The sequence below is a fragment of the Hesperophylax consimilis genome, chromosome 13 (genome assembly GCF_061612785.1).
Source record: "Hesperophylax consimilis isolate HC1 chromosome 13, BYU_Hcon_1.0, whole genome shotgun sequence".
Classification (NCBI taxonomy): Eukaryota; Metazoa; Arthropoda; class Insecta; order Trichoptera; family Limnephilidae; genus Hesperophylax; species Hesperophylax consimilis.
The window spans coordinates 4,168,731-4,183,925 of record NC_142848.1 but is presented as its reverse complement, the minus strand read 5'-3'; the positions used below and the strand labels follow the sequence as shown (position 1 = coordinate 4,183,925).

General features: G+C 34.3%; 1 protein-coding gene and 1 long non-coding RNA gene across 2 annotated transcripts in view; one reads left to right on the top strand and one right to left on the bottom strand.

Annotated features, from left to right (window-relative positions):
- The window catches only part of LOC149418333 (putative NADPH-dependent quinone oxidoreductase VAT1L), a 152,710-nt gene that overhangs the window by 78,350 nt on the left and 59,165 nt on the right, over positions 1-15,195 (top strand). The window lies entirely within an intron of this gene.
- On the bottom strand, positions 9,556-11,667 carry LOC149418334 (uncharacterized). The gene is made up of 3 exons (XR_016302978.1): positions 11,044-11,667; positions 10,133-10,259; positions 9,556-9,888 (listed from the first exon to the last, which is right to left on the bottom strand). It is a non-coding gene; the product is annotated as an uncharacterized LOC149418334 (long non-coding RNA).

Genomic DNA, 15,195 nt, shown 5'->3' with positions numbered 1-15,195 from the left:
TAATGTACAAAACAAATGTCGGTCCTAACCGATCGGCGTATGGCGAGTTTGGTAGACTCCAAAAAAGATAGATTCAATTCCATCCAATACATTTTAAAATAGAAAACTTTGTTTTTTACGGGATCATTTTTTAAACGACAAATAATAGATCATTTTGATAATTCTTTCTGACAGAGAGATAAATAAATACCTTGCTAACCACTATAACCAGGCTATCAAACCAAATAGTAACAAAACAGATATTACAGGAACTTTCGGACATGGTCCATAAATCAAACTGAACTCTTTTAACAACAATTTTACTGTCGACACACAAATACTTGTCATTTAAGTAGTTACACGTTTCCGGCTAATGAGCGGAGTTTGTAAAGACGGTCAAGTGAAATATAATATACGCGTGTTTATCTCGGCGACCAAAAGCGACTGTGCAATCGTGCTTATCGACCCAAACGTGTAGTAGATAATGACTGTTATCGGAGAATGTTTGAGGAAGAATGCTTTCTCAAATATATTTACTATCTATGGAGTATCGACATGATCTTGGTACGGTTTGTTTACATAATACTATCACCGGAACTTGTAAATCATTATTATTTTTCGTTTTTCTTTTGGGCGATAATACATCTTTGTTTAGGTTGTGATTTGTCTGCGATCCTAAATGTTTTTTGTAGTTTTTTTAGAAATACGCTTATTTTAATTCTGAGTGGGTTTGTTATAGGTCTCCTTTCGTCCTTTGCCAGATCCATCAAATGTTTTATACTGCCCAACCTTCCTCTTGTACATCCCCTTTCCCTCTCCACTCCCTTCAGCCACACTACGCAATACATAGTACATACACCAGATTTGATGTGACACAGTCCCACTCTGCCCGGGCAGTTGGGACTCTTATGCGATTTTTACATTTTTTTTTTAATACGTATCTAAAAGTTATAAAAATCATAATAAAATACTTTAAAGTCGTGAAGAATATTATTTTAAATATTATAATTTTTCAGCTTATTTATGCGGGTACATCTACATATACATATAAATAAAAATTTAAATGTTCGTTTGTTCAAAATCTTAAATATCCAAAAGCTCTAAACCGATTGCATTGAAATTTTGACACAACGTTGAATTTGATGTCACCTGTAATTGTTAAAAAGAACGGCGCCATCTGTTGGACGTAAAAGCAAAACGCGCTATTGTGTCTCTATCTGTACAGGCAGACTGAGCCACTGCAATGCGTGGCGGAGAATATCATCCAATTTCAGAAAAATGCGTGTGTGTGCGCGTGAGTGTCGCGAAAATTTGATATATTTCATTTTCATCGACAACGAGTCCAACTGCCGAGTTTCAGTTCGATCGGATGTCGGGAACTGGGTTAATTTCCACTTACAAGATTCTACTTCATTCATTAATTTTTCATTCATTTAAGAAAACAAAATCGAAATTCAAATATATGTATAAAGGACATTATAATATTATATATTTCATAATAAATACAAATTATCTTTGATAAATCCTTTATAGTGTCCAAGATAGGTGTTGTAACGGAGCTTTTAGCGGCAGCACAGTTATAATAATATATATTCATTGAAATATATCAAGCCACGAAAATATAGCGTGGTCAGTTGTCTAAAAATGTAAGTTTTAATCTGAGCTCTGAATTCTGTGATCATAAAATTCTCACAACAATTGTTCCAAAGAGATAATTTCTTCTACTAATCAAAATCATAAACGCAATCTAGAATACTTGAAAACACGAAAATAAACACAATCTAGAATACATTCAAGGCATGCGTAAAGTTGCACGCCTGACGTGTATGGTGTACACCGCCTACCTGTGAATTTGGTTGTTTTTATCTTCGAAATTCTTCGCGTATCAAATTTAACCGACCAAATCTGGCTCAGGTAAAAACGTCGAATAAAGAAATAGGTACTAGACGTGCCTCGGTGAATACATTTTTCATAGAATATTATTATTGAATGACGGAATTATCTCACAGTATTTCGTATTCATGAGGATTTAAGATTTAAGTGCTGATCGGGGAATCAGATGAAAAAACGACTAGGAATACAAGACAAAATATAACATTCTTCTGCAATACATACACAATCAACTATCAGACACACTCACTGATCAATAGGATGCCTGATATGGGCAACAAGTATCGGGGTAATATTGATATATTTATGGACTCCATTTATAGAACTAAGCGTAATCTATACCAGTACTTTGCTGTATCCTACAAATTAGAGTAGCGTTGGTAATGTAGTTGTAGTGATTTGTCTTATATGTAGTATTGTTCTAGTTTCTATAATATTTTATGTTACTGTTACATGTTTAACTAATATTATTTTATATTCATCCACTTACATTTTTTTAATAATTTTCGATAGCTTACTGGATATATTCTGTTTTAAAATGCGTGTAAAAGCCCGGCTTGGCGTAAAACCAAATAAAATATAAATTCACAACTGTAAACAGTGCATACCTGATACCATAATGTTATTGTGAAGTCATAATATAGAAAATGGATCCAGAAGAACAACATATAATGTGACTACAGTACAAAGGCAAAAAATACATAGACAGATAGATATAACACAGTCGACATACTCATAGGCATAAACACACACTCTAAAGCGCACATTATACTTAAACACACTCGTAGGCATATTTATACTGTTGAATGCATATAATCAATGGATACCAATGTATTTAGAAACAATATCAATATAAAAAATCTTGATCTGTTAACCGTTTTTTCAGTATTTTTTGAGTCAGTTGTGTAATTTAATTCGCTTTTTTATGTGCATTGGCTTCTTTTTAAACATAGTTGGTACAGCGAATGTTCGTTGTTCGTATTTGTTAGTTTTTTTAAAAGACTTACATTCCCGGATTACAAATAACCCTAATTGTACATATTTTCAATTCAATTCAATTCAATTTGTTTATTAATTTCAAAAACATTACAAAGTTTTTCATTTCAAAGCGTTTTTAAAATAATTTTTATAATAAGAATTAAAAGATTAATATTTACAGTGTGTATATTAACTATATCAGTGATAATAGAGCTTGCCTTTTAAAGGAAGCTTCATTGATGGCAAACATGTCGATATCCGAATTTATTCTGTTCAACAGCAAGATTGCTCTCCCCACAGGCATGACCATTGGCAAGTTAGTTCTGCAGGCCGGGAGATAAAATAGTCTATGTTGTCGGTGACGTAGATAACCATCGGGAACATAGAAATGAATGCTCTCCATGATGACCGAGTTTTCAAACCATCCACGAATCAGTCTAAAGAAATGTGTAGCAATGCGCACATCTCTCCTGACCCGTAGATAGTTCATTCCGAGCATACCCAAAAGAAAGTCAGTGGGATAGAGCCACGGGTAGTAGCCATACTCCCTCATGTAGAGAAATCTCAAGAATTTCTTCTGAACTCTCTCCAACATGAGAGAATACTTAACCTGGTGTGGACTCCAAATCACCGACCCACTTTCAAGTCTACTCCTTACTAAGGAATTAAATAAAACTATAAGCACCCGGTTATCTCTGAATTTCCTTGCAGTGCGTAGAACAAAGCCCAGAATTCTAAGTGAAGTGCTACATGACGCCTCAATATGAGCATGAAATGTCAGTCTACTATCAAACATGATTCCAAGATCCTTCATTGTCGAGACACGTTTTAAACTTCGGGCGTCCATTGAATACCGGTAATACCAATATTCGTAAGGTACGTATGGTATTCATGATTAAAAGCGGAAAATTTCGCCTTTTTACATTCCCTTCACACAGGATGCTCTGAGAAAAATAATTTCTAAGGGGAGTGTTTCCAGGAGCGTTTGAATATATCTCTTGCACCGCGGTGCAAGGCGACCACAGACCGTAGCGAACCACTTGGAGTCACTTCTTGTTCTTGTGGTGCACTCCTATCGGAGGTTGGCTATCATCAGGGTAATCATTCAAGCTGCGTGTAACAATATGGAAAAACTCTGCCGAACTGTACTTGTCATTTAAATTTCGAAACCATGAAGTGCGGCGTCTTCCTATGTGAAAATTCCACACTAAATCAGGACGGTAATATTTGCATCTCAAAAGAATCCCTTTGTGAACGGAGTAATTTGAATTAATTTTTGAATCGTAAGTTTCCAACGCATGCCCGATTTTGGCTGAAGCGAAAAATATATTGACATGATTTTTCACATCATACAAATATAGACGTAGTAATGTCGATTGTTTGAATTTTGTGAACTTTACAAATATGGCTTCACAGTTGCCGCAAGGAACACCGATACAAAAATAATAATAATGTTATAAAATGTATAATACGTAGCAAGAACCAGATTTCAAGATACGTTATAAAAAGTCATTTGAATCAATAATAGCAACGTCATATTGGATTGTCACATTTACACAACGGTAAAGAAGCCACTCTTCTACAATGATAACGCTACTTCTTTCCTATATTTTATTGTCTGGCTGCCCTCTTTCTAAATTATCCCACATTGGCTTCCATTTCAATTGCTAGTCCATGTCTATACCACCCACATGCAAGCAGGATTAATAGCTCATTTAACTGCCCGTTAGATTCCACTGCCAGTTAACGTTTTATCGATCACTTAGGCGGTTACACGTTACACTATCGGCAAACTCAAAGCTTTCCGCCGGAAGAGCAAAAGCTCCAACAAATAACACTGACCAACAAAGGAATTAAAGCTATAAATTGATCAAGCAGCATTGAAATGTAAGTAGTCATCCCTCTTCTTTCTTCTATTGAATGTGAGATTTATAGGACAAAGTGCAAGTGTTGTTGAAGTTTATTCCAGCTAAGCGGTTATTTATATATTCCCAACACAGGTTCTACATACGGAACGAAGTGAGATAATGGATTTTGAAAGCTCTTAAACCCCGGGACATTAGTTTTGAGATGTTTTAAGATTATCTTAGGCTCTCTGCATGATGTACGATCACGATCCGATTATTTGTTAAGTAAATAAGAACTTTGAAAAGCTCACATCCTTTGGTCCCGTACTAAAGATGATTGTAGCTTCCTTTAAAAATACGAAACAAGAGTTTTAGTTTTATCAAATCACGACATTACTGAAATCGTGTGAAATATAGAAGTATCAACATACCATGATTTGTTCATTAAAAAGGACTTCAAATATCCTAACATGTTTTGGTTCAATAACAACAACAATCATCACATTTATACGAAACACGATTCGTTCGATAATATAGCAATACTCTTTTATAAATATTGCTGGAAATACTAAAAGTTTTATCACGTTTCCAGAAGGATCAGTATTCTTGTCCTTGTGAATAATTTACGTCTTAGTTTGACGAAAATTGGCAATGAATTGAACAATCGTCTATGTTTTCATATACATAGATTTGTTCAAGATTAAATTATTTTCAGTGACAATTCTAGTAATTTCCCCGCGTCATGGAATTTAGCTTGATTTGTTTCTGATTCACAAGGATCAACATTAGGACCTCTTTTAAATTTTTTATCAAAATCTCTCAACGTTAAAAGTAACACACTTCATTTACTGCATATTATTATGGCGAATACACATTTTTAATAAATTGTGCAATAATCTGTGATACAAATATTAAATAAATACTAGTGGACCTCCAATGCTTCGCTGTTGCTAATGTCTGTCTTCTTCAACCGTTCACTACTGTATACCACAACGTCACTGTTAAAAATCTACATTATCAATTCGCATTCCTCGGGCGTCTCCGACTTCTCTACCATTCAAACTACCCTCTGAACACTAATAAGAACAAACTTTTAATTTTTCATTCAAACATTCGCTGGTTGAATTTTCATATATTAATAAGATTATTTTATTAGATCCAAATAAAATAATGTTGAATGACAGTTGTAGTAATCTTCCAACGCCACGGAATGTAACATGGTTTGTTTCTGATTTACGGTCTCGTCTTACCCTAATGTAGTAGGGATTGAGGGTACGGTAACATAATACCGTTGTAATAATCCGCTGCGGTGTATTGCCTACCTGGATTTCAGTCGTAACCCAGCTTGGAGCACCCAAGGCCCTCAGACCGTGAAATAATGCGTTTGGCCATTTGTTTATTTATAAACTAGCTGACGTGTACCCGGCGTTGCTTAGGAGATAGATATATACAATCGTGGACTTTCCTGTAGGCCTTTTTAAGATACAAGGTTTTCCAATAAGAGGTGTTATTTTGATATTCAATCGTAAAAGATCAATGGTTTCGTTGCTTGTGTGGCACGTAGCGCCGTCTTTTTGAAAGTAAACGTTGTCCAGATCAATACCATCCAATTCCGGCCATAAAAAATCATTAATCATCTCTCGATAGCGCAATCCATTCACCGTAACTGTTGCTCCAGCCTCATTTTCGAAAAAAGTAAGGTCCAATGACTCCGCCGGACCATAAACCGCACCAAAGAGTCACACATTGAGGATAGAGAGGCTTTTCAACAATAACTCTTGGGTTTTCCGAGCCCCAGATGCGACAATTTTGTTGTTGACGAAGCCACCGAGGTGGAAATGGGCCTCATCACTCAAGATGATTTGCATTTCATTCACTCAAGTGAATTTTAAAAATTTTGTTGAAGTGTGTATCGTTCCATTTTTATTAATGGCGTAGTTTCTACTTGCCAAATGTCAAAAAATGACAGCTTCAAAAATAACATCTACCGAAATAGCGGGCTATTCAAAATAACACCTCTTATTGGAAAACCCTGTATATATTTCCTTAGTACATTATTTTGATGTATCTCATAAGGTTTAGCCACCGTTACCAATGTAAGTGCCCGAAAATATTTTTGAGACTTGATTACAAAACATTGACTTTTCTTTATTTTCTATAAATATAATATGCACGTATTATACATAAAAACCTTCCGGAAAATAATCTCTAATTTATAGTGAAAATCATATCAAAATCCGTTGCGTGGTTTAGAACAACTAAGCGTACAAACAGACAGACGCGGATACCCACTTTATTTTATACCATTTAGAGATGCACCAGTTGTATGTGTACCTGCCCGTATAAATTGGTAGCGAAATCTCATAGTGCTCATCTCAATTCAATATTATTAGTTGCGTATAAATATTAGCCCGTTTTAATTTTAGTACATCCAAGGATCCAAGTAGAACTTATTTTTTTATTGGACATATCGACTGGTGTCAATTTATTCCAACCCACAATGATAAATAATAGGAATAAAATGTTTAGTTTCGTTATTTTGGCATAATGGTATAATACATCAATGGCAACTAATTATAATTGATAATTATCAAACCATTTCATAATAAGGCTAGACGGTGACTGGATAACTGAACGACAATTGACGATTCAATACACCTTTGAAAAGTCGTGAAAAGTGATGAAACAAAAACTAGGTTAAATAAATTACTTAAGTTAGTTTTATAAGTTAAAGTTTTATCACTTTTAATGACTTTATATCAATTTTTATAGGTGTTTTGAGTTATCGTGGAACTGCTTGAGTATTCACAATATATTTTTATTTTTTATTACTGTTATATAAATTTCAAGGTTCTTTAAAGTTCTTTAAATTTAGTGTGATAAGTAGTGTTCATTTTTCATTGTCATTGTGTTGATTTATCATGGAACCAACTCCACAAATGTGGCTTAGAAGAAAATATTTTCTCTAAGGGCCTATGTTATCTTTAGGGATTCTGTGCGGAGAGTAGTTTTATGCAAAGGAACACTGAAAGAAATGTTTAGGTACGATTTACCAAATTTTCAGTAATTATCTACTAAACAGTTTAGTTGCTGTGGTGACTGCCGAACTTTTAGCTACTGTTTGCTAAACAGCAGTTTATTTATGACAGCTTAACGATTCAGATATTCTAGCTAAACTAATCGGTTGAGACAGCTTTCTGTGTTTAGTTGTGTTACCTAAACTGTATTTATGACAGCTTAACGATTAAGATATTCTAGCTAAACTAATCGGTTGAGACAGCTTTGTGTTTAGTTGTGTTACCTAAACTGTATTTATGACAGCTTAACAATTCAGATATTCTAGCTAAACTAATCGGTTGAGACAGCTTTGTGTTTAGTTGTGTTACCTAAACTGTATTTATGACAGCTTAACGATTCAGGTATTCTAGCTAAACTAATCGGCTGAGACAGCTTTGTGTTTAGTTGTGTTACCTAAACTAAAAATTATATACCTAAACCATTTTGTAGTGTTCGGTTAGAAAAACTGAACTGTTTAGATGTAGTAACCTTATTATTTAGTTAATATTACAAAATGGTTAGGTTGATTAACTAAACTTCGGTTGGAATAGCCCTACCGATATAGGTGTTTTAGCTCTCTACTGCTAGCTAGCTTTAGGTACTGTAGCTTAGCTTTTTGGTTAGATTATCTAAATTAAATAGGAAGTGCAGCTTTGCAGTTTAGCTGAAAACAATACAGGGTGTAAATGTTACCACCATCAACTCGAAGGATTATACCCATAATTCAGAATCATGGGTTAAATACTTTGAGTTGCAGGTAGTTTATTACAACCCTTTTGAGAGATGAAACCTAAATAAATAAATATTATGTTTTGTAAGACTAGAAAGTACTTATTAAAAACCTCATTCATATAAAAGTTATTTTGTTAAGAATCGTCTCTCAAAATATTGTTTCCAGCTACCAGCAAAGCCTCAAAAAAGAAAACACGTTTGATCATACACACATTTATATTATCATTTTTTATTATAATTTTTTTTTAAATATAGTAAAAGATGTTTGTGTCCTGATTTGGCAAATTCTTTTCGGCGCTGCCTGTATGTGTCTAGTAATTTACCTTTAGCAGCAATTTTTTGGGTAGGCCCAAAACACACATATGGGGTGAAATATACAGCTGCGCTTTCTTTATTAAAGACTTTGGTGATTTGAAAAGCAAATTCATAAAATCTCTTGCTTGTAATGGATCTATCTGGATTACCCTGCAATTCCTTACTTATAATAGTACTGCACAGTCTGGCAGAATTGTCCAACAGACCCTTTGACTCAAACTGCATTAAAAGTGCTTGCCGTTCATTGATTGATAGGAGATTTTATTTTTTATTTTTTTTTTTATTTATTAAATTTAATATAATTACATTTAATACAATATAAGATATGGGTAGTCCCACAAAGCTGTGATAATCAGCTTGTCTGTAGGTTCTACCATTTAATGTTATAACATAATACACATTAGCTTAAGTTTAAATATTAATACCAAATATAATGTTTAGGATAGATAAACGTTTTGTTCATTTATTAACCACTTTTTTGTCAGTTTAGGGCAGGGTTCCTCATTATTTTTCAAGTTAAAGTTTTTGTTAAATTTGTTATAAATCACAGGTATCAAATAGTCAAGTGTTCTGCTACCATACTTATTTGATATTAGTGGAATTTTTAGGCCTTTTTTTTCAGTAAATCTTGTTTTGTGACTATGCACCAATGGCTTTTTGTACGCATTTTCTCCCGCATTATCCATAATTATAATAAACCAGAGAAGCCCTTTAATTGGGAGTAGGCCCTCAGATGATGATTAGATGATTGCGTAAGTCCTGGAAAACAAAATTAAATTGCATATTGATTACATAACTAATAACCACTTCTATAATCATCATAATATCAGTCACAGGATGGCTTTTCTACGCTGCCACTACTAAAATACATATATCGGAATGTATAAAACAATTAACCTAAGTTACTTAGGTATCTGAAACTTACTAAAATTATTTAACTTACATTCGAAATTTGCTCTTCAAAAGCTTCTTGCGTTATTCTTTGTGATTTGTTTTTATTTTCCAACAAGGAAATGTCATTTACAAGGAAGTCATCGTGTTGATAATATATGGGCGTTGTTTGTTTGGAAGTTGAAGGTATATCTTCAATCTGAAAAAAAAAGCGGGTATGTACACAAAGGGGAAAGAAAGGGTGAAGAGGTCAAGCTTTGTTTTTATCCCTTTGGAATTGCTTGACCCCCCCGGCAGTCGATTTATTCATTAATTACAGGAATTATTATTTTAAATACTATTATTTTTGTATCAAAATCGCGTCCGGTACAACTATTTCCAAATGGTTAGCCAAAAAAGGCCTAGGTAAACAATATGTCATCATTACTGCTTTAAAAACTTACACTTATGACAGGTGGATTAATAACATCCTTGAGCGCATTAATGTGTGCTGTAGGCAGTGCCCGGTGCCCTACAGTCGGAATCAATTCTTTAATATCATCTTGAGATATTATCAGGAGTGGCTTGAGTCTGAAATAAAGAAAAAAAACGACGAGATAATACAAAAAATTTCAAAACAAGAAAATAAAAATTTATTTTTCAAAGGAATGAAAATTATTCATTAAAAAAATGTATATTTATACAACAGCAGATACCGAACACCCTGTATCATGAATCAAGCGGAGATAAAATAGTTTTAATAATGAAATTATTTCATTTATATGAAAATTTCAAATGTAAACATTAACAATGGGTGGTAAACCCTGTATTTAAAAAAAAATATCCCTCCCAAAAAAAAAACAACAGAATTCAATGTTCAAAATGTTATGTCCGAATTAATAATTTGCAATACACATTTATTAAAATATAATATATACGATTTCAAAGCTAGTTTGGTTGGTTCTAGTTTCTGGCTAGGGTAAAATTGTAACTTAGAAAATACTACAGTTTCAAACAACATTCGTTCAATACAAAATAATACTGGCGGAAACAAACAAAGAAATAAAGGCGCCCTTGAGTTGATTTTGCACAAAAACGGCGCTATACAAGTGATCCAATTATTATTTTTTTTTATATACCACTCTCTGTAACTTGTGTCATGACTCCTGACACAATCTTGGTTGTAGCGTCAACACGCACTCTTCAAACTAGGTACATAATAAATACAAATCTTCTAAATCTATTGCGTAGGTACTTGAGTCATGGAATAATGAAGGTGCCAGTTTCTAAATCAAATAGAATGGATATTATCATAATATATAATATCACAGTTCCATGATCTAAATTCCAAATCAATAAAAAAATGAAAACTCACCTTTAAATGTTTCTATGTAAGCCTCCAGATTCCAAGAAATTAAATAATCCTCCACGGTTTTGTCTGCCATTATCACTAGGAACTAGGAACAGCGGTTAACATAAATTCAATTCAATTCAAAAATAAATTCGCAACGCGCGCAACGACAGTCAATTCACGTATGGTGCGAACTGTGGCGATCTGATAACTGCGTCGTAAATGAACACCTGCGCGATAAACAGATCTACCAAAGTTCGGGAGATTTTAACTAAAGTTTTGTTGCACTTTGCCTAAGTTTGTGCAAAGCAACTAATTGTTATGTAAAAATACCAAATTTAGATATTCCAACCTCAGTTTTGCTATATGAACAAAACATTTAACCAAACTAGATGTTTAGTTAAATTTAGCTAAATACTTTGGGAAGTAACACATAAACTTAAGTTACTAAAGTGAAATAGGTTTAGTAAATTACTTTAGCTTGATTAACCAAACCGATTATTTTGTTTAGGTAAGTATGCTTTTAGTGTGCTATTATTAAAGTTTAGTTGTATTAGCTCAAGCACATTTTACTAAACAACGACGGTATCTGCACATAAAGTATTTTAGGTAAAGTAGCTGAACTTTAGGCGATGGTTACACAACTTCAATTAGCTTAACACTTTAGCTAACTCATTTTTTTCAGTGAAGGAGATAAAGTTCCGGGAAGGAAAAAAGGTATGATAAGTGGGTTGTAATTTGGGATTCAGTTTTTCTGAGATGTGAAACTATCCCTCCAACTGCAGTGCAAGGCGTTTGGTCGAGAGAGTCCGGCTAGAAAGGTCAAGGCGTCTCCTTCAACCGGCCTCTCGATCCGGCCTGTCACACAGCTGATGGGTAAATGCATTTGCCACCAAGACCTGAAAAACCTCACCCCCATGGATTTGGCAATCCCTGCTAAGTCACTAAGGCGACCTATGGCGGAGGTGTTAATGGAACCAGGGGTGGCGGTACTCATACCGACATTCCAAATTGAATTGAGTTACTTACATTATATATATAAAAAAAGATTTCATAACATACTGATCATTTAAAAGAAATGGGAGGGGTGAGTAGTGAGAAGGAAAAGGTTAGGAAGTAATGGAATTGATATGGGGTGGAAACAGAATTTAGCTAATGGGAATAGAAGGCGGTGGGTTGGAATTCAAAGGGTTCTCTCGTCACTTAAATATTGTCACCCTTACTAAAAACGTGGTGTAAATATTACGCCGCGTAACGTCAGAACAGTGGAAACTTGAGTTGGCGTTTACTTTACCACGCCAACTTGAACGGGCGTGTAAGAATCTAATTAGTAAGACTGAAAAATTACTAGATAAGTATATAAGGTTACTATAGAGGAGGTTAAGGCGAAGGGTGTACATTATGAATACCGAAAGGAGTTACCTGCATTTACTCTTCTTTCAATATCTCTGTCAGCCTTCCCATCTCTCGTAAACATGCTTCCTAAATACACAAATTCATCCACCTGCTCCAAGTATTCCTCATTCACAGCTATATTGCACACTGTTTACGTACTCTCTCTTTCATTCTTTCAAAAAATATGTTTTAGACAAATTGAAGATTTTCCTAACGTTTCGCTTGAGTATAATACAAATAAAAAAATAAATTACTCAATAAAAAATATAAATGCAAACTACTGAAAAAAATATTTTTTCAATAGACAACTTTAAAAAAATACAGTATTATAGCTAAGATTATCTGTGACAGTTTCACTTGATTAACTTTTTTGCTTTCTTATAAAATTATTTACAAAATAAATAAAAACCAGTTTTGTGCTTGAAATCGAACGTTTCTAGACTCCGTTTGTCAAGAGATTTTAATGCCTATTACCTACAATATAATGTATACCAAGAATATACACATTTTTGGATTGTAGCTTCCTCTTAAGATAACTATCAAGTATTATTCGTCATCAATGACAATTATTTTTTTTCTTCATATTTCAATAAATTGACAGGGTAAATTATAATTTAAAATAGATCCAACCATAAAGATAGCGTTTAAAAACGTACCAGCACAATGCAGGCTGCAATTATTCAAATAAAAATGCAATATCACCCCCTTAACTTGCAGTTACAAATAAATGCAAACTGGCCGCTGTTCACAGTAATTATTCCTAGGAATGGTCTCCTTGTGTAATCACCCAATCACCCCCTATGTATTACTGCGTTATTACCTATGTGCTGCGTGTCCTATGACAGTTTCTGCTCCCCTTGGACTGAAATTTCTCGCTTTTACTTCTATGCTAAATGCAGTTTTTTGCAAGTTTTCTGCCCCCATAAAGTTGATAAAGTTAAAGTTGTTTCAGTCACGCATTATATGAAAATATCGACATAATAGTTGCAGAAGAAAATTATTTTTCAACCCTTGGAATGCCAGGAGTAAAATGGGAATCGCCCGTTGTTACTCCGGCTGCCACTATTTTCATGACAACGTTCTTGTTTTTTTTGCATAATATGTTTTTATAAATTGTGCCGTCTACCAGAAAATGGGTTTATGTTATATTTATCAAATTTATTTTAAGTATATTTACTAGATTGAAAGGCATATAAAGAAAGATCTTGGAAGATAGATAAATGTAATAAACTCCATTAATAGAAGACTGAACGCCTTTAGAGCTAAATATTGGTCAAATGGCGAAGCTAGCATTCCCACAATGGAGTGTTGGTACATCAGGATAGGCCCTGATGTATGGAAGTGAGGCATGGAACTGGTAGAGGAAGGACAAAAGTAGACTGAATGCTGTGGAAATGATATACATGTAGTAAAACCATGTATGATCGTGAAAAAGAAAAGGACGCTTAGATGGTTTGGGCATGTAAAGTGAATGAACGAAGAAAGGAGTGTAAGGAGAATATATGTCGCAAATGTGAATGGTGAATAAGTCGGGAACGCCGGAGGAAGACATGGCACAAACAAGTGAACCAGATATTTGAGTCGGGCCATGACTAGAGTCGGAATTTTAAAAGAGTATGGATGAGACCATGTATGAATGTGAGTGCCAAGGTCGAGCCTACCGCTACGTGAAAACGGCGTGATGATTAGTTAGTAATTCATTTTGTATACATGTATCCTAGGTAGTTACTATAATATAATGAAGATATACGAAAATATTTATGAGTTTTATTGACGAAACGACAAGCTAGAATAATTTTCAGGATACATTATTTCCTTGCCAAGCGAATAAAATATATTTTAGTATGCTATGTGATTTTTTAAGGGTCAAAATGCCGTAAAATCGAGACAAGAGCGGTGAGTCAATAATAGCCTGTAATCCACAGTGGATTCCTTGGCATGCTAGAGGTTAAGTTAGTTACGTGACTACATGAATGTTTATTAGGCGTAAGAAAATAAATATTATAAACAATAATTATGGTAGGAACACGAGCTCTAATATCGGTAAACTGTTTGATGAAGTTACAGGTGATACCGGATATATTTGTTTTTTTATTTATATTTATATTCAGACTCTTAATAGGGGAACTTTTACCACGGGAGTGCGACTATTTTGTATGCTGAAAATTGCGGGGACGGGATAGGAAGGGGGGAGATGGAGGTGGGGAAGTTGGTTTTAGCTAGTCAGATCTGTTCACCAAACACGGCTAAAGTCATTTCAAGCAACGTTCCTGTAATATCCTTGATATTAGTGTATGAGCTCACCCATAGATGGTACTAGGTTAGTCTATTGGGTAACGCATAGATGGTGTTAGCTGTCGTAAATAATATGATAATCAATAAGGTGAGAACTTCAAGGTCGGGGTCCTGATTATTCCAATCGCCTGCTGATTAAGATATAAAAGTCCGAGTGTTTTGTTAAGCCGGAGTTTTATTGATTAAGAAAGTCTGTGAGAAAACTCCGGAGATACAACAGTTTCGATTCTAAATGGTGGTATTAGGCGCCATATTGAGTGTATTTTACACTCTTGAGATGTCTTTAGCTGTGTATAGTAACTAGATACGAATAAGCCGGTACTTTCTAAAGTTCCTGTTTTTCTTAATACTCCTCAATTCACCCTGCCTCACAATATTCTCAATACATTCATAGGCAAATACCCCGAACTCGTCAAGCTTTATTTTCCTTGAGTGCAAATATACCCATCGACCAAATATCGATGAATATACCCAATCGGTGAAATA